Source organism: Spermophilus citellus (assembly GCF_964194105.1).
Source record: "Spermophilus citellus genome assembly, chromosome: X".
NCBI classification, from domain to species: domain Eukaryota; kingdom Metazoa; phylum Chordata; class Mammalia; order Rodentia; family Sciuridae; genus Spermophilus; species Spermophilus citellus.
The window spans coordinates 135,869,221-135,888,510 of NC_138190.1; positions in this window are offsets into that span (position 1 = coordinate 135,869,221).

Here is a 19,290-nt window from a genome sequence, read left to right on the forward strand (position 1 = left end):
ACACACACAGAGCATTTATACATGTTACAACAAGGCAAAGAAAGGGTTAAGTCAGCCATAGGAGTGCAGGAACTAACCAGCCTAAGAACTTGTTCAGGGCAGCAGAGGTGTCAAAGCACTGGAACTTATTCTAGACCAAGGTCCAGACATAACAGTCAGCAGTGTCAGCTTGGAGTGAGACTTGTGTGGTCCTCACAGACAGGAGAAACCACACTAAAGCCCAAGGATAGATTCAGAGGTTCCTTGCAATGATTTTCCTGGGCAAGGCTCTTGATGATGACCAGGTGATAGTGTCAGGGTGTCAGAATGTCCATTCTCAGGGTTCCCCTCCTTTTATGGGTCTCAAGTGAGGGGTTTGTTTCATTTGATGGTCTAGTGTGTTCAGTAAGCTCATGTGCCTGGTTTTTCCAATATGAGTTTTATATGCCCATGCATCCATATGCTTTTGATTAATTTGATAATTTATGGGTGATTATTTAAAAACAATATTTATTTTTTAGTTGTAGTTGGACACATAACTTTATTTATTTTTATGTGGTGCTGAGGATCGAACCCAGGGCCTCGTACATGCTAGGCAAGAGCTCTACTGCTGAGCCATAACCCCAGCCCATATGGGTGGTCATTCTTTTTTATTTATTTATTTATTTATTTATTTATTTATTTTTCAATATTTCTTTTTTTTTAGTTTTCGGCGGACACAACATCTTTGCTTGTATGTGGTGCTGAGGATCAAACCCGGGCCGCACGCATGTCAGGCGCTACCGCTTGAGCCACATCCCCAGCCCCTGGGTGGTCATTCTTATTAGCATGATTAATTTATCAGTATGCTTCATGGTTGTGCCAGGTAGGTGTTGGTTATTTACTCAAACAAGGTGTGGAGTCCTTGCACCTTAGCCCTTGAACTCAGAATGAGTAGTTTATGGCAGGCTTTAGCTTCACCAAATGGAGTGAATCGGGTTTAGGCACAGCCTGAAAACCTCTGTATACATCATAGATTAACACAGAGCAGATCATAGCCTGATCTCCACAAAAGGGAAAATGCCTCATCCTAGTTTTCATAACATATTTTGCAACAGAGTTAAGTTTATCCTTTGAGCAATCAGTGAGATACAAGAAGAATCCCAAAGGGTACAGCTGCAGAAATCTAAGTAGTCATAAGCCCTTCTTAATAGTTAATGCACAACATACATATTAGAACCAAAAAATAGTAGGATATCTCCATTATCTTCATTCTTGTTGTTTCATATATTATCAGAGTTGGGCAAGGGACCAGCCAGACTGATGTGTATTTGAGCATACAGCTGCTTGTCAGGCTGGCCCCAGAATCCACTCACTACCATAGGAGACCATTTCTCAAATGCTGTCATTCTACCGGAAATTGACTTGTCTGGACAGGACAGTCTGTTTGGTTTTATTGTCCTCAAATTAAACTACTCTCCCCTGACTCTTCAACTTGTCTTAAATGTTTGATTAAACACTGGGAGAATTGTCAATATGGCTCAACTTCTAAGTCATTAAACATCCTAATCCTTCACATTCCTTGTAGTGGAGGCCATTTTCCTTCAGATTTCACTCAAGCAGTGGGAAGGTTGTGTCAGATGCTAGGAGGGTTGGAGCCTTTACTTTGGCTTGGCAATCTGATGGTTATTCTCTGTGAGAAAGATGTGGAGCTTGTATAGTGTGGAGTTTGAGGACACACTAATGACTAAATAAAAAATAAGCATAGGTTAATAAATTTTTGAAGTAGATGGAACCTGTGAATGTGGTTAACTTTAGAACAATTCCAGTTTAATCCACTGTGCTCATACCTGCTTCCCTCAAACATAGAGGCAAGGGAAAAACTTCTTTAGTCTTTTATAGAGATCCCAGTTGTTGAAATTGGAGAAATTAATGTATTCTCTTGAGCCCAAACACCTGTTCATCCTGTATCCCCTACCACGAATAATCAGTTCTTCTCATGATTATGATAGGCCTGTTGAGAAAATTGCCCATCTTCTTATTATAATTTTTATGCATACTCAAAATGAATATTTAAACTGTGATTTGTCAAGAGCTATGTCCAGTTGTTAGTTTTGCACAATGGTACGTGAGTAGGGCATATGCAGAAAAGGGTTTTAATATAAAAATAAAATGCTTGGGATTTTTTCAGTCTCATCCTAATAAAATACCAAGAGCCACATCTATTCCTTCTTTCTTCCTCTCTCTAAAATCCCTGGTCACAAATATATGCTCAAAAGGAAGATAATTATCATAAGGCATCTATATGATTACAGATTATTCGATTGTAAATCCTCTGGCTTTGGCAAAATGACTTGATTGATTTTGGAATTTGAGCCTCTTTGTGATACACCGCTTAGAAGTGACCATTTCAGAGAAGGGAAAGGGGGACTTAGGCACACTCAGAAAAGAGTGCTGCATAAATAAAGGGAATCACACTGAATTGCCAAAGATTATTTTAATGGCTCGAACCCCTTCCTGTTAGAGTAATTACAGGAACATCTTTAAGCTCTTCTCTGAAGAACTTGTGAATTGAAATAGAAAATGTTTTAATGAATTTAAATTATTTAAAAATTTGTATTAGAATTTTCAGGGTGAATGATTCTTGTATTCTCTTCCCTGTTTATTAAGCATACACAGTCATTAATGTGTTTTCCTTCTAAAAAATGCACATTTATACAATTCTGGCATTATGTCACATAGAAATAATATACCTTTTGAAGATAATTGTCCTTTTAGGAAAATATGCATACATCAGCTTTTGTAAAAGCTACATTTCAGAACAACATTTCTTCCTTTTTTGAACTGCATAAAAATAGGTTTGGTTGTAATTTCTGCTTGTAAGTTCAGTATGGAGACAAACATCAGAGGAGTGGGACGGTGGTGTGTCAGCTTCCTAATTCAGAATACCCTGTTAGTTGTTGCAGTGTCAATGAGGACTTCTCCCAATCACCTGCTTGAAACAGAAGTCCTTCACACAGCCCGCGCTTGACCTCTCATTAAATCCACTTGCAGTACTAACCAGCAGCTGCTGCTGACAGGAGCCCACATGTAATCTCTTTAACCTTGTCCTGTAAGGCGCACACAAGTCATGACCGGGGAATTCAAAGTAAATTAGGTTTCACTTGAAAGTCTATAATCTAAATTCGATTTGATTAAAATGATGCCTGATTTGTGTTTGTAATGAAATATTTGGCTGCAACTAGTAGAGTATTTTTTTTTCTTTTGGAATTTATACACCTAAGTCTATTCTTTCACAACCACATCTGTCTTATTTCTATTTTAAGATGGTTAGTTTTCCATTATTACCTTGTCTCCACATTCTTGAAATGAAGAGGTGGAAGATATAGGCAAAAACAAACAAACCCATAAAAATAAAAAGTGTTTGTTTAGCAAAATATTACAGCTTGATGGCAAGCTTATTGTCTGATTTCAGAAATCCAAGAGGAAAGGGTCATTTTTCGAGTCCAAATATGGTCATTCTGTGTTGGAAATATTTTCTGTATATTTCATATCATAGTATTAGAACTCTTTATTATATGTAAGTTTTTTCCTGCAACTATTTTGTTAAATTAATTGTTCTTAGTCAACACAATTTCTCATGGAAATTGAATTAGTGAAAATCATAAATCATTACCAGAATTATTCCCTTATGTTTTTACAGCTCTTGTTCCTTTTCTAAACTTACTGTTTTAAAGTATGTAATTCTGTTTTTATGAGGATAACCTACAGAGAGTTGAAAACATCTAGGCTTCAGCCATTTTTTCTTGGGAGCTAGATGCAGGAGATTTTACAATTCACTTCTTAAATTTGTTTTTTATTCATCTTTAACACCTCCACCCTCTCCCTCAAAACCTCAAAGATTGAAGGAGCTTCTGCCTACCCAACTCTTCCCCCAATCCTCTCTCCTTTTTAGTGGTAATCCTGAGATTTGCTGCTTGGCTTCAGTGTGATCCTGAGAAGCAGGGTACAAGGCTGAAATGTGTTTGGTTATCAGGGAATTTTAGGAACACAACCAGGAGCAAAAAATACTTGAGAGGAGGCTGGAGGTGTTTACAGTTTTGGGAACCCGGGCATTTCTGGGTAAGTGCTTCTGGCTAAGAATTGCTCCTCATATTGATTAAAAAAAAAAAAAAAAGGTCATTCTCACCTGGATCAGTGGTGTAGCTTGTAATCTTAGCTATTGGGGAGGCTGAGGCAGGAGGATGGCAAGTTTGAGGCTATCCTCTGCAGTTTAGTGAGACGCTGTCTCAAAATAAAAGGGCTGGGGATGTAGCTCAGTGGTAGAGGGCCTCTGAGTCAATCCCCGGTATTGCAGAAAGAAGTTAATTCTGTAATTTACATTGAGAACACAAATTTGCTCTTTGGTTGTCCTAATCTAAGCTGTCCACTTCCTGCATCTTGGATAATTGACTTTTTGTTTTGAGGTTCTGGGGATGGAACCCAGAGTTTCACACATGCTAGCCAAATGCTCTCCCACTGAACTAACATCTTCAGCCCTATTGAGTCATCTTTTCAAAAGTTTACTAAATGGAGGGCTGGGGACATAGTTCAAGGGTAGAGGGCTTGCCTAGCATGAGACCCTAGTTTCAATCCCCAGTACTGAAAAAAAAATCACTAATTGAACTTAAAGAACAAATTGTTGAGTTATAATTTATATTCAGGGAGGTCCTCAGGTCTTAAGTGTAAAGAAGCATCAATTTTAAAATACATGTACACTTGTGACCACCATCTGCATCAGGATGCCTGACATCTTTTGGGGAGGGGAATTGAACCCAGAGGTGCTTAACCACTGAGCCACTTTTTATTTTGAGGAGGGTCTTACTAAGTTGATTAGAGCCTTGCTAAATTGCAGAGGCTGGTTTTGAATTTGTGATCTTCCTGCCTCAGCTTCCTGAGTGGCTGGCATTACAGGCCTGCACCATCACACCAGCAGCCTGACATCTTTAGCACCCGTGCAAATTCATCCTGTGCTCCTAAGCTATGCTTTGAAAACTCTATTGCTAATTGAAATTTGAGTGGGCATTTTTATGTCAAAGTCTTGATCTCTTTTAGCTGCATTTAACTGTTAGGGTACCATGTATTCAATATGTGGTTAATGAAAGTTTTGTTTTTTAAAATTTACTCTGATTTTCTTCAGTCTCTTTTCCTAAGCAAGTGAAGTATTTAAGTAAGATTTTGCTCTCAGTGTCTTTGATTGTGATGACAAACCCAGAGGACTCCCTATGAGGGCAACAGCAGCATCAGCCCCAGGATTCCCTGGTTCTTCCTCCCACCACTCTAGGTTTCAATTTGGTATCTGGGGGAAAAAATAACTGTTGTCACATGTGTTGCTGGTCACAGTGTTAAGACTTGATACCAGGGGATAAAGAACACATAATATCAATGTGGTGCTTTAGGTTTTGTCAGAGTCCTTTCCTCTGTGTTGCCTTGTTGGCTCTAACTTCACAGCCAATCTAAAAAGCAAAGCATGTATTTCCCGCTCCTAAACAGAGGAGGGTATGAACACTCAGTGAAATGACTTCTTGCAGGATCACAGAAAGGGGAGTCATTTGAACTTTATACTTGACTTTATATCGGTCTGACTTCAAAGCCACTAAACAGCAGAGAAACCTCCAGAATCTTAGCCCTGTGTTCCAAAATGAAAATATTTTCATTTTGTGTGTGTGTGCACGCACACATGCATACACACATTTATTTATTTTTCCTAAAGGAAAATAGCTTTTGGAGTTCCTATTTCTCAACTGTCTTCTTTCTACCTCACATGGGATAGTAGTTTTATCAGTACTTGGGGAGTGAGACGTGGCAGTGGCAACATATGGGCAAATTATTCCATGGAAACATCAGTCTGGAGCTGCTGGGGAAGGAAGTAGTGTGCATTGGAAAAGGAGTCCAAGTGAAATAATAGAGTCTATTTCAAACTAATTGGGGAATTGTGGGCCAGTCCCCAGATACTACTATACTCAGCAAAGGAAGTCACTCAGCAGGATGGTTGTATGCTGCCATTCTTTCCTGTGATAGTGGTGGGGGAGCGGTATTTTGGACAGCTGCTTTTATCCAATAAGGTAGCCACTTCTCTATCATAGGAGGCTATTTAAATTTGTATTGCTTCAATTAAATAAAATAGAGAATTCAGTTTCTAAGTTGTAGCAGGTACATTTCAAGTGTACAATATTCGCGTGATTAGTGTTGATTAGCATAGATAAAGAGTATTTCCATCACTGTAGAAAGTTCGGATGAATGTTGCTGATCTGTAACAGTCCTTTATGCTGGGAACTCTCAGCTGATGATTCAGAAGAGATGTACCTCAGATCCCCTGAAAACCTCTGTGGGTATTAACGAGGTACCCTTCTTCTGCCATCTTCTGTCTGCTACTTTGCAACTGTTTCTTTTCCCCTTTCCAATTTTGGCTCTTTTTCTGAAGATGGAGGCAGAAACAATTTTCTGTTGTCTTTGTTGCCAAAACAGAAAAAAGTCTCAGTCTTAGGGGGTTTTGAAAGCAAGGCAGGGATAGATGGCTTCCCACTTGAATTCTGTCTCTTCAGCCTACCTTTCCTCACATTCACATTTATTGAACACAGTGTTTTCTTTTCTCTCTTGGTCCTGCCTCCCACCCTTTTTGGTGCTGTGGATTGAACCCAGAGCCTTGTGCATGCTGAGCATGTGCTCTACCACTGAGCTACATTCCCATCCTAAACAAAATAATTTCTTTGCAAATTATATGCTTAATATGAAACTAGCACATTCCATCTTCCCTTCCTATCGGTTTTGCATATGTGCAGTTTTGGGGGATAGGATTGTGAGGACCTTTTTTGGGGGCTGGGGTTGTAGCTCATGGTTGAGCACTTGCCTCACATGCATCAGGCACTGGGTTCGATCCGGCACCACATAAAATAAATAAATAAATAATAAAACAAAGACATTGTGTCCATCTACAACTAAAAAAAAATTTTTTTTTAAATTTCAAGTCAGAGAGCTTTTTAATTTGGGGTGCAAATGTCATGAGTCTTAAGACTTTAGGATGCAGCTTGAGTTTGTTTGCAGTGCCAACAGACATTTTATTATTTAGAATGGCTTATTAATAACAGGAGTTAAATCCTTTTATTAACGGTGGAACATCTTAAGACAATCACTAGTCATTGTTAAAATAAAGAACAGCTCATTATTTCTCATATCTTAAAGATTGAACCCTTCACCATGATTAATAAAGGATAGTTGTTATCTGCTTTGGTCACAAAAATTCATGTACAAAAGAAACACTTTGGCAAATTAAAAGTAAAATGGTAGCATGAACACTTGTATCTGCGCTGCTAATTAAAAGACTTAAGTTATTAGGCCTTGAGGGGGGGAGGAAAAAAGAAACAAACAAGTATAATTTGCCAGATTAATTTTATGGTTCGTTCTATTTAATCAAACTATACCTTTTATTGAAAATGACAAATCTGAGTTGTCAGAATGTGGTAGATAAGGAAGATAAAGGTCATATATTTTAATGTCACAGAAGGTCTTATTAAAGGAACCTTAATTACATTAGGTACCCATGAAACATTAATTAAATACTGTCTGAAATAATTAGGTCCAAGTTACTGATGGTTTAATTAAACTCGGTTTCTTATTTTATAAGAAAACTAAAGGTCCAATATCTCTGTTGGCAGCATAATTGATAGTATGTCAAAAAGGCAAAATAGTAACCTTGACCAACCATACAGAGGGTGATATGGCTCTCAGGGCCTTGTGTGCATTGACTCTATTCACCATGCTAGACTGTGTGGGTTGCCACTAATACTTCTGTTGTCAACTCTCAGCTTTTGGTAACAAAACATGGATGCCCTTGAGTAGGGGAGGTGAATGTAATATAGGTCAAGTCCATCACCTAAGTTTATGCCACGTGTGCAGAAAGATGAGATGCTTTATACAGTCCCCTCTTCCTTTTAAGAGATGCATCCTGCCTTTTTTTCATCTCTGCATATTGTATTTCAGAAATGCCACATACCCTTTCTGACTATTCACCATCTGCCCAGAGGGTCTCATGGCATTAAAGAAAGATGACTCTAAACTTCATTCCCATACTTATTTAGTATTTCTGTATTACAACATTCATTTTTTGTTTGTTTGTTTGTATCTCTTCGTAGTTAAAACCATGGATTTTTTTTTCTTTATTTTTTTCTTTATTTTTTTTTTTTGCAGGGTTTGAATCTCAGCTCTGCCACATGTGTGTGGCCTTGGGTAAATTATTTCTTTGAATTTGCTTCCTCATCTATAAAACATTAAATGTAGTAATAGCTACTTAACATTGTTATCAAGATAATGCTTTAATGTATATGAGCACCTAGCATGTGAAAAATATGTGGTGTGCCCTACAAAATTGATACAGATATTCTGTATACTATAGAATCATAGAGATTTGAGACCCAAATTAGATAAGTAGGTGAGTCCAAGTGAAAAGTCAATTTTTTTTTTTTTTTTTTTTTGATACTGGGGATTGAACTCAGGGACACTCGAACACTAAGCCACATCTCCAGCCCTATTTTGTATTTTCTTTAGAGACAGGGTCTTACTGAGTTGCTCAGCACCTCACTATTGCTGAGGCTGGCTTTGAACTTCCTATCCTCCTGTCTCCCTCTGGAGCCACTGGGATTATAGGTATGAGCCACCGTGCCCAGCTGTGAAATGCCAATTTAAAATAACTTTACAATATGACAGAAGGAAAGGATATGTTGCAAAAGAAAAAAATATGATGAGATTTTTGTGTGCTAATGATTAAAAATAAACACCAGGTCTTTTCTTTCATTCTTTTTTTTTTTTTTTTTTTTTTTTGCAGTACTGAGTATCCAACCCATGTCCTCACATATGCTAGGCAAACACTCTACCACTTAGCTACAGCCCCTTTTAAAAATTTGAGACAAGGACTTACTACATTTGACTACACTGGCCTTGAACATGGGATCCTTTCATCTCAACCTTCAGGGTAGCTGGGATTATAGGCATGTGTCATCATGCCTGGCTCAGGTTTGTTCATTTTTTTTTTTTGTTTGTTTGTTTGTTTTTGCCTTCTAGAATCTTGGGCTCACCAAACCAAGTCCTCTTTCTGTGCTTGAGGGTGCATTGAGGGGTGGTGATTGAACAGAGGAAGAGAATAAATTTAGTATACTATAGGGCAGTTGGCTCTTCTTTCCCTTTGGGACAGAAAAACAGTATGATAATCTTATTGTTTCTAATGTATTTCCACATACACTATCTTTACTCCTCTGGACAGCCCTGTGAAGTAGTTATTGACTGTTGGAAGATGAGGAAACTGCAGCATAGAGAAGTTAAGTACTGTGCTAGCTAACTCTGTGTTCTATGCTTTCTGTCTATGACACCACTTTCCCTGAGCCAGCACTGTATTAGGTTTCGAGCAGGTGTGGGCAAGCTGGCCTGTGGACTCAGCCTCACTAGTCCTTGTGAGCTTAGAATGGATTTTACATGTTTATTTATTTTTTTGTACTGGGGATTAAACCCAAGCCTTTTTATCTTTAGATATATTCTCTCTCACTAAGTAGCCTAAGCATTCCAGAAACTTGTTATCCACCTGCCTCAGTCTCCCTCTCCTGAGGAGCTGGAATCACAGCCATCACACCTGGCTGGTGGATTTTACATTTTTAGTGGATTATAAAGAAGGAGGAGGAGGAGGTAGGTGGCGAAGTGGAAAGAGAAGGAGCAATGGTGGAGACTGAGTGTGGCTTGCAAAATGTTTGTAGTATTTGGCCCTTAACAGAAAAGTCTGTTGTCTCTCGTTTATTAGTACAATGATTAAGAATCAACTGAGGCTGGGCATGATGTTGCATTGTAATCCTAGCAACTCAGGAGGCTGAGGCAGGAAGATTGCAAGTTTGAGGCCAGCCTCAGCAACTTAGTGAGGCCCTAAGCAACTTAGCAAGGTCCTGTCTCAAAAAAGAGAGGGAGGACTGGGAATGTAGCTCAATGGTAAAGCACCTCTGGATTTAATCCCCAGTAGTAAACGAGTTCATGTGTGTACGTGTGTGCTCGTACACACACACACACACACACACACACACACACCAAAAAACAAAAACAAAAACAGCTCCTGGGATCTTGTGAAAATGCTGATTGTGATTTAGTGTGTCTGGGGCAGGGCTGAGATTCTGCATGTCTAACCAGCTCCCAGATGATATCCATGCTGCCAGTCCTTGGACCACACTTTAAATAGTAAGGGCGTGACTCACATTGCTTCTGCACCCCTAAACAAGCTCTCATAGGAGCATGCACTGATTACTTTCCATTCATCTGTCTCTAGTGGACTTTAACTTCTTTTTGGTGGTCATAGCAGGTGAGCTTTTGGTAATTCACTTTGAAAACATTCTATATCTTTTCCTTTCCAAATGGTGATGACTTCCACCTGCTGCCTCTAACAGCTTGTCTGTGCTACATGCCAGGCCTTGGGATATAGCACAGACAAGAGATGCAATGAGAGAAGCATGAAACCTGGCTCTTGTTTTCCAGGAGTGTCTTGTTGAGGCCCACACTGCTTAGTCAGGTATTGTCCTTTCCTCCTGCCTCTTCAGCTGCAAGTTCGCTTCCATGTTAAGCATCTCCCACAGACACCCCATGTTTCCCAGCCTCGCTGTGGGCCCTCATATCCACTGTAGACTCTGGGTTCTTTCTCCAGGCTCTCCAGCCTTCTGCTTTGGCCTCTTTGTTTCTTCTTTTCTGGCCCTGGTCTGGCTAACCTGGTAGTGCCCTCAGCACTTCCCTTTGCTTACTCCTTGTTTTGGTGCTCTATTCCATTTGCATAGAACTTTCTTTTCAAAGCTAAATGCAGGGCTGGGGATGTGGCTCAAGTGGTAGAGTGCTCACCTGGCAGGTTCGATCCTCAGCACTACATCCAAACAAAGATGTTGTGTCTGTCAAAGCTAAATGCAAAGCCTCAAGAGTCTGCTTTTGAAACAATGTGGTCTTCCCCCTCCAGGGTATGGTCATCTTCCTCCTTGCTTGAATCTAATTTAGGAAATTTAGATGCTGAGCATGGGGAATATGACTTACTCCATTTCTGTTCTGTTAATAATGAGTAAATATTAATTACATATATGCCACAGTCATCATTTACTACAGTAGTTGTGGTCAGTAGTTTATCATACTTCAAAGAAAGTAGTGCTATCACATTACATTACCTCTCATCTGATTTCTGGGCTATATTGGGATACAGCAGTCCTTATTCCATAAAGAATGAACTTTTCTAATTATCATCATCATCATCATCATCATCATCATCATTGGTAGTAGTAGTAATGGTAGTACTGGGGATTGAACCCAGGGGTGCTCTACCACTGAGTAACAACATCCCTAGCCTTTTTTTCTTGTTGTTGCTGGGGATTGAATTTGCTTTTGCTGAAGCTGGGTTTGAATTCATGATCCTCCTGCCTCAGCATCCTGAGCCACTGGGATTAGAAATCTGACACCCTCCTACCCCAGAATCGCCAAAGCTTATAGAAAACTCGGAAGGACAGTAAACTTAAACCTATGAAAGAAATTTAATAGCTAGCCAGTTGCTACCCATTCATTTGTTCATCTCTCTCTCATTGGTTAGTTTAATTCCCTTTTTTGTATGTCCTTCCCCCTTTGTTTATCCCTCAGTGAGGCCACCTATATTGGGAGAGGGGCCTGAGGAATCCAAGCTATGCAGAGACTTTGGTTTTCAAACTGGTCATTAGATACATAGGATTTGTGAGCTCTAAGTAACAGTTTAGAAAATATTTCAAGTAGTGATTTTTTTCTTTTTTTTAAAAAAGCAATTAGATTTAATTCCAGTGGATGGCTGTATTGACCATTTGTTTCAAACAACTTAATTTTATTTCACTTTCTACCACTGTGAAAAGAAGTCAGAGGGCAGGGAGAGGGTCTGTGTTCATTGCTTTGTTCAAATGGAAATAATCACATTTAGATCTTTTATTTAACTTGAGTTTAACTTATAGCTCAATATGGATATTGTCCTAAATTAATTGCTATCACAGTATGGTGGATGACTACACAAATGGTAGTTAAGGATTAATTTCCAGAAAGTAAAAATAGTTTTTTTAAGGAATAAAATAATTAGATGTTCCAGTGTGTCAGATGTGATCATATATTTGCATGTTTGCCCTTACTTAAGATACATTAAGTTCTAAAGAGAGTAGGCAAATGTGGATAATTTATCATACAAATCACCTTTTAGAAATGGACAGTAATGCTGGGCACTGTGGCACATGCCTGTAATCCCAGTGACTTGGGAGGCTGAGGCAGGAGAATCGGAAGTTTGAGGACAGACTCAGCAATTTAGCCAGGCCCTAAGCAACTTAGTGAGATCCTGTCTCAGACGTCTGAAAATAAAAAATAAAAGGGCTGGGGATGTAGCTCAGTGGTAAAGCATCTTTGGATTCAATCCCCAGTACCAAAAATAAATTTAAAAAAGGGGGGGGGAAGAGGAAGAAGAAAAAGAAATGGGAAGTAGCTTCAGATGTCTAGTGTATCTCACATGTTGATCAGATATCTGATCTATACATATCAACCAAAATTCTATGTGTGGCTACCTTGAATGGTTGCTCCTTGGACAATGGATTTGACTACATGTATGACTGACCACATGGAGTACTTGGTTTTTCTGTGCCTGGCTTATTTCATTTAACATAGCACTCTCTAATTCCATCCATGTCATCAAAATGACAGGATTTCATTCTTTATTAAGGCTGAATAGTATTCTGTTGTGCACATGTACCACATTTTCTTTATCCATTCATCAGTTGATGGACACAGGCTGATTCCTTGTCTTGACTGTTATGAATAATGCTGCAATAAACATGGTGTGCATGGGGCTGGGGTTGTGGCTCAGTGGTAGAGTACTCATCTAGCACACATGAGGCACTGGGTTCGAGCCTCAGTACCACATAAAAATGTAATAAAGATATTGTGTCCACCTAAAATGAAAAAATAAATATATAAAAAAAACATGGAGTGCAGATGTCTCTTTAATGTACTGATCTATTTTCCTTTAGATGTATACCCAACAGTGGGATTGCTGGGTCTTATGGTACTTTATTTTAAATATTTTTTAAAGAATTTTGTTCACAATACATTTATTTATTTTTTATGTGGTACTGAGGATTGAACCCAGGGCCTCGCATGTGGTAGCCAGGTGCTCTACCACTGAGCTACAGCCCCAGCCCTCTATTTTTAATTTTTTGAGGGACTGCCATACTCTTTTCCATGATGGCTGTACTCATTTACATTCCCACCAACAGTTTATAAGAGTCCCTTTATTCTTAACATTCTTGCCAACAATTGTTATTTTCAGTCTTTTTGGTATTGGCCATTCTGACTGAAGTGCAGTGATATCTTGTGGTTTTGATTTGCATTTCCCTGGTTACAGATGCTGAGTATTTTTTCATATACTTGTCCATTGTATGTCTTCTTTTGAGAAATATCTGTTTAGGCCTCTTCCCATTAAAAAATTGAGACATGATATTTATACATCTTTGTGGGGAACATTATGATAATTCAATACATGTATACAATGTATAATGATAATAAGCACTTCCAGTTCTTATCATTTTAGTCATATTTATGTGTTGGTAATTTTGTATTCTTCTGGTTTTTTTAAAATTTTTTTAATTTATATATGACAGCAGAATGCATTACAATTCTTATTACACATACAGAGCACAATTTTTCATATCTCTGGTTGTATACAAAGTAAATTCACACCATTCCGTGTCTTCATACATGTACTTTGTATAATAATGCCCATCACATTCTACCATCATTTACAACCCCATGCCCCCTCCTTCCCCTCCAACCCCTCTGCCCTGTCTAGAGTTCATCTATTCCTCCCATGCTCCCTCTCCCTATCCCACTATGAATCAGCCTCCCTATATCAAAGAAAACTTTTAGCATTTGTTTTTTTGGGATTGGATAATTTCACTTTTCATTATCTTCTCTAACTCCATCCATTTACCTGCAAATGCTATAATTTTATTCTCTTTTATTGCTGAGTAACATTCCATTGTGTATATATGCCACTTTTTAATCTGTTCATCTATTGAAGGGCACCTAGTTTGGCTCCACAGTTTAGATATTGTGAATTGTGTTGCTATAAACATTGATGTGGCTGTGTTCCTGTAGTATGCTGTTTTTAAGTCCTTTGGGTATCAACCGAAGAGTAGGATAGCTGGGTCAAATGGTGGTTCCATTCCTAGTTTCCCAAGGAATCTTCTTACTGCTTTCCTTATTGGCTACACCAGTTTACAGTCCCACTACCAATGAATGAGTGTACCTTTTCCCCCACATCCTTGCCAACACTTATTGTTGTTTGTATGCATAATAGCTGCCATTCTAACTGGAGTGAGATGAAATCTTAGAGTGGTTTTGATTTGCATTTCTTTAATGCTAGTGATGATGAACATTTTTCATATATTTGTTGATTGACTGTATATCCTCTTCTGAGAAGTGTCTGTTCAGATCCTTGGCCCATTTATTGATTGTTTTTTTTTTTTGGTGTTTAACTTTTTGAGTCCTTTATATACCCTAGAGATTAGTGCTCTATCTGATGTGTGAGGGGTAAAAATTTGCTCCCAAGATGTAGGCTCTCTATTCACCTCAGAGATTGTTTCTTTTGCTGAGAAGAAACTTTTTAGTTTGAGTCCATCCCATTTATTGATTCTTGGTTTTAATTCTTTCGACAAAGGAGTCTTAATAAGGAAGTTGGGGCCTAATCCCACATGATGGAGATTAGGGCCTACTTTTTCTTCTATTAGATGCAGGGTCTCTGATTTTATTTCTAAGTCCTTGATCCATTTTGAGTTGAGTTTTGTGCATGGTGAGAGATAGGGGTTTAACTTCATTTTGTTGCATATGGATTTCCAGTTTTCCCAGCACCATTTGTTGAAGGTGCTATCTTTTCTCCAGTGCATGTTTTTGGCACCTTTGTCTAATATAAGATAATTGTAATTTTGTGGGGAGGTCTCTGTGTCCTTTATTCTGTACCATTGGTCTACCAGTCTGTCTTCTGGTTATTTTTAAAATATATTGTGGATTGTTTTACCCAATGGTTATCCTTCTGTGCTCTAGGAAAGCAGACTAATTCATCTTTAATTGTTTTTTGGTGCCCCTTACCTAACGTCTTTCTCTACACCTCCACACTCTTTTCCCCACTCTCTGGTGACCACTATTCTACTCTATTCTTCTAGTAGATTGACTTTTTAGTTTCCACAAATGAGTGAGGACATGTGATATTTATCTTTTGGTGTCTGTCTTATTTCCCTTAACATAATTATCTCCAGTTCCATCCATGTTGCCATAAATGACAGGATTTCATTCTTTTTTATGGCCGAATAATATTCCATTGTATATACATATTATGTTTTCCTTATCTATGCATCTGTCAATGGGTATCATAGTTGATTACATATATTAGCTATTGTGAATAGTGCTGCAATAAACACAAGAGTGAATCCCTTTGGTATAGGGAGTTCATTTCCATTGGATATATACCTAGTAGTGGGATTGCTGGGTATTTCTAGTTTTAGTTTTTAAAGGAATCTCCATGTTTTCTGTAATGGCTGTATGAATCTGCATTCCCAATAACAATGTGTAAGAGTTCCTTCCCCCTTTCTCCACATCCAAACCAACATTTGTTATGTTTTTATCTTTTGGGTGGTAGACTTTAACTGGAGTGAGATGATGATGTGTGTGTGTGTGTGTGTGTGTGTGTGTGTGTGTTTTGCAGTGCTAGTCATAGAATGTAGGACCTTGCACATGATAGGCAAGTCTCTATCACTGACCTGTTCCCCTAGCCCCTCATTGTGGTTTCTTTCTTTCTTTTCTTTTCTTTCTTTTTTTTTTTTTGTGTGTGGTATGGGGATCAAACCCAGGGTGCTTTACCACTGAGGTATATCTACAACCTTTTTTAATTATAAAAAATTTGCGACAGGGTCTTGCTAAGTTTCTAAGGGCCTCACTAAGTTGCTGAGACCAGCCTCAAATTTATAATCCTTCTGCCTTAGCCTCCCAAGTCGCTGAGATTACAGGTGTGAATCACTGTTCCTGGCTTCATTGTGGTTTTCGATTTGCATTTCCCTGATGATTAGTGATGTTGAACATTTTTTTGTGTAGTCTTACACAGTGTGTGTCTTCTTTTGTGCAGTGTCTATTCATGTATTTAACTCATTTTAAATTTTATTTGTTTTTCTGATGTTCAGTTTTTTAGTTCTTATGTATTTTCTGATGTTCAATTTTTTAGTTCTTATGTATTCTTGGATACTAATCCTTTGTCAGATGAATAGTTTGAGAATGTTTTCACCTACTCGATATGTTCTTTCTTAACTCTGTTTATTGTTTCCTTTGTTCTGAGGAAGCTTCTTAGTTGGATATAATACCATTTGTCTATTTTTACTTTTATTGCCCATGCCTTTTTGTTACTGTCCAAAAAGCTGCGCCTACACCATATGTTGAAGTGTTTCCTTTATGTTTTCTATTAGTAATTTCATAGCTTCAAGTTTTACCTTAGGACTTTGAACTGTTTTGAGTTGATTTTTACATATGGTAAAAAAAAGGGATCCAGTTGGTAATTCTGCTCATGTATATCCATTTTTGCTAACACTGTTTATTGAAGAGATTGCTCTTTCTCCAATGTATGTTCTTTGTATCTTTGTCAAAAACCAGCTGACTTTAGGTATGTGGACTAATTTCTGGGTTCTTTACTATGTCCCATTGATCTGTGTCTGTTTTTATGTGCCGGTACTATGCTGTTTTGGTTACTGTAACTGTTTTTTTTTTTTGCTGGTGGGGTGGAGGGAGCGAGACTTGGGATTGAAACCAGGGATGCTTTACCCTTGAACTACATCCCCATTTCTTTTTATTTTATTTTATTTATTTTTAGTTGTAGCTGGACACAATACCTTTATTTTATTTATTTATTTTTATGTGGTGCTGAGGATCAAACCCAGGGCCTCACATGTGCTAGGTGAGTGCTGTACCAATGAGCCCCAGCCCCAGCCCCTTTATTTTTTGAGACAGAGTTTTGCTAAATTACTGAGGCTGGACTCCAACTTGAGATCCTCCTGCCTTAACCTCCCAAGTTACTGGAATTATAGATGTATGCCACTGGCTTTACTATAGCTTTTTTTCCCCTTGTGGTATGGGTCTTGAACACAGGGCCTCCTTGCACATGCTAGGTAAGTACTCTTTTACTGTGATTGAACCCAGAGGCACTCTACTACTGAGCTAGATCCTCAGCCCCTTTTGTAAAACTTTATTTTGAGACAGGGTCTTGCTAAATTGCCATGGCTGGCCTCAAACTTGTTACCTTCCTGCATCAGCCTCTCAAGTGGTTGGGATTACAGGTGTGTGCCACCACACCTGGCTGGTTACTATAGCTTCATAGCATGTTTTGAAGTCACGCATTATGATACCTCTACCTTTGTTTTTCTGCTGAAGATGACCGTGGCTTTTCTGGGTCTTTTGTAGTTCCTTATGAAGTTTAAAATTGTTTTTTGTAGTTCTGTAAAGAATGTCATTGGTATTTTGATAAGATAATGAATCTATGCATCACTTTGAGTAGTATGGTCATTTTAACAATATTAATTCTTCTGATCAATGAATACAATTTGTTTCCCATATAATTTCTTTCATTAGTGTTTGGTAACTTTTTTTGTATAGATCTTTCATTCCCTTGGTTAAAGTTTTCTTAAGTATTTTATTTCTTGTAGCTATGATGAATGATAATGCTTTCTTGATTCTTTTTCAGCAAGTTCATTATTGGTATATCAAAATCCTCCTATTTTCATGTGTTGATATTGTGTCCTACAACTGTACTGATTCATTTATTAGTACTAATAGCCTTTCTGGTGATATATTTAGTTTTTTCTCTATACAAAGAAATGTCATCTGAGTGGATAAATTAACATCTTCCTTTCAAATTGGGATGCCCTTTATTTTTTTCTGTTGTCTAATTGCTCTTGCTAAGACTTTTAATACCGTATTGAATAAGAGTGGTAAAAGTGGGCATGCCTGTCTTGTTTTATATTTTAGACCAAAATGCTTTCAGCTTTTCCCCATGATATTGGCTGTGAATTTTTCCCTCCTTTGGTACTGGATATTGAGTCCAGGGGCACTTGACCACTGAGCCACATCCCCAACACTTTTTGTATTTTATTTAGAGACAGGGTCTCACTAGGTTGCTTAGGGCCTTGCTAAATTGCTGAGTCTGCCTTTAAACTTGCAATCCTCCTGTTTTAGCCTCCCAAGCCACGGGGATTAGAGGCATGTACCACTGCTCCAAGTTTGGCTGTGAATGTTTTTATGGACAGCCTTTAGTATTTTAATAATTGTTCTTTGTATTCCTAAGTTGCTGAGAATTTTTTATCATGAAGAGATGTTGAATCCTATCAAATGCTTTTCCAGTATCTGTTGAGATGATCACATACCATCAATGTGTTGTATCATGTTTATTGATTTTGTGTATGTTGAATTATCAATGCAATTCCTGGGATCAATCTCACTAGATTATAATATATGATCATTTTGATGTGCTGTTGGATTTTGATTGCCAGTATTTTGTTGAGAATTTTTCCATCTATGTTTATGAGGGATATTTGCCTATGTTTTTTTTTTTGTTGTTGTTGTTCTTGTGTCTTTGCTTTTTTGGGTGTGTGTGTGTGTGTGGGGGGGTGTTACCAGGGATTGAACTCAGGGGCACTCAACCCCTGAGCCACATCCCCAGCCCTATTTTGTATTTTATTTAGAGACAGGGTCTCACTGAGTTGCTTAGCATCTCGCTTTTTCTGAGGTTGGCTTTGAACTAGTGATTCTCCTGCCTCAGCCTCCTGAGCCACTGAGATTACAGGTGTGTGCCACTGTGCCCAGCTGTCTATTTTTGTTATCGGCTAATGATGTTTGCTCATTTTAAATTGGGTTCTTTTCTTGCCAATGAAGTTTTTGAATTCCTTATATATTTTGAATATTTGACCTTTATGAAATATGTGGTTTACAGATATTTTCTCCAATCTGTATAGGTTGCCCTTTTATTTTGTTGATAGTTTTCTTTGCTGTACATAAATTTTTTAGTTTGATGTTTTATCATTTATTTTTGCAACAAAAGTCTTAGCTTTTGTTCAATCATTACCAAGGGGAATGTCAATGAATGTTTCCCTGTGTTTTCTTCTAGGAGTGCTATGGTTTCAGATCTTAGTTTTTAAAATGCTAGTTTATTTTTGTTATTTTGTTGTTTTATTTTTGTTATTACTATTATTTTTCAGTGCTGAG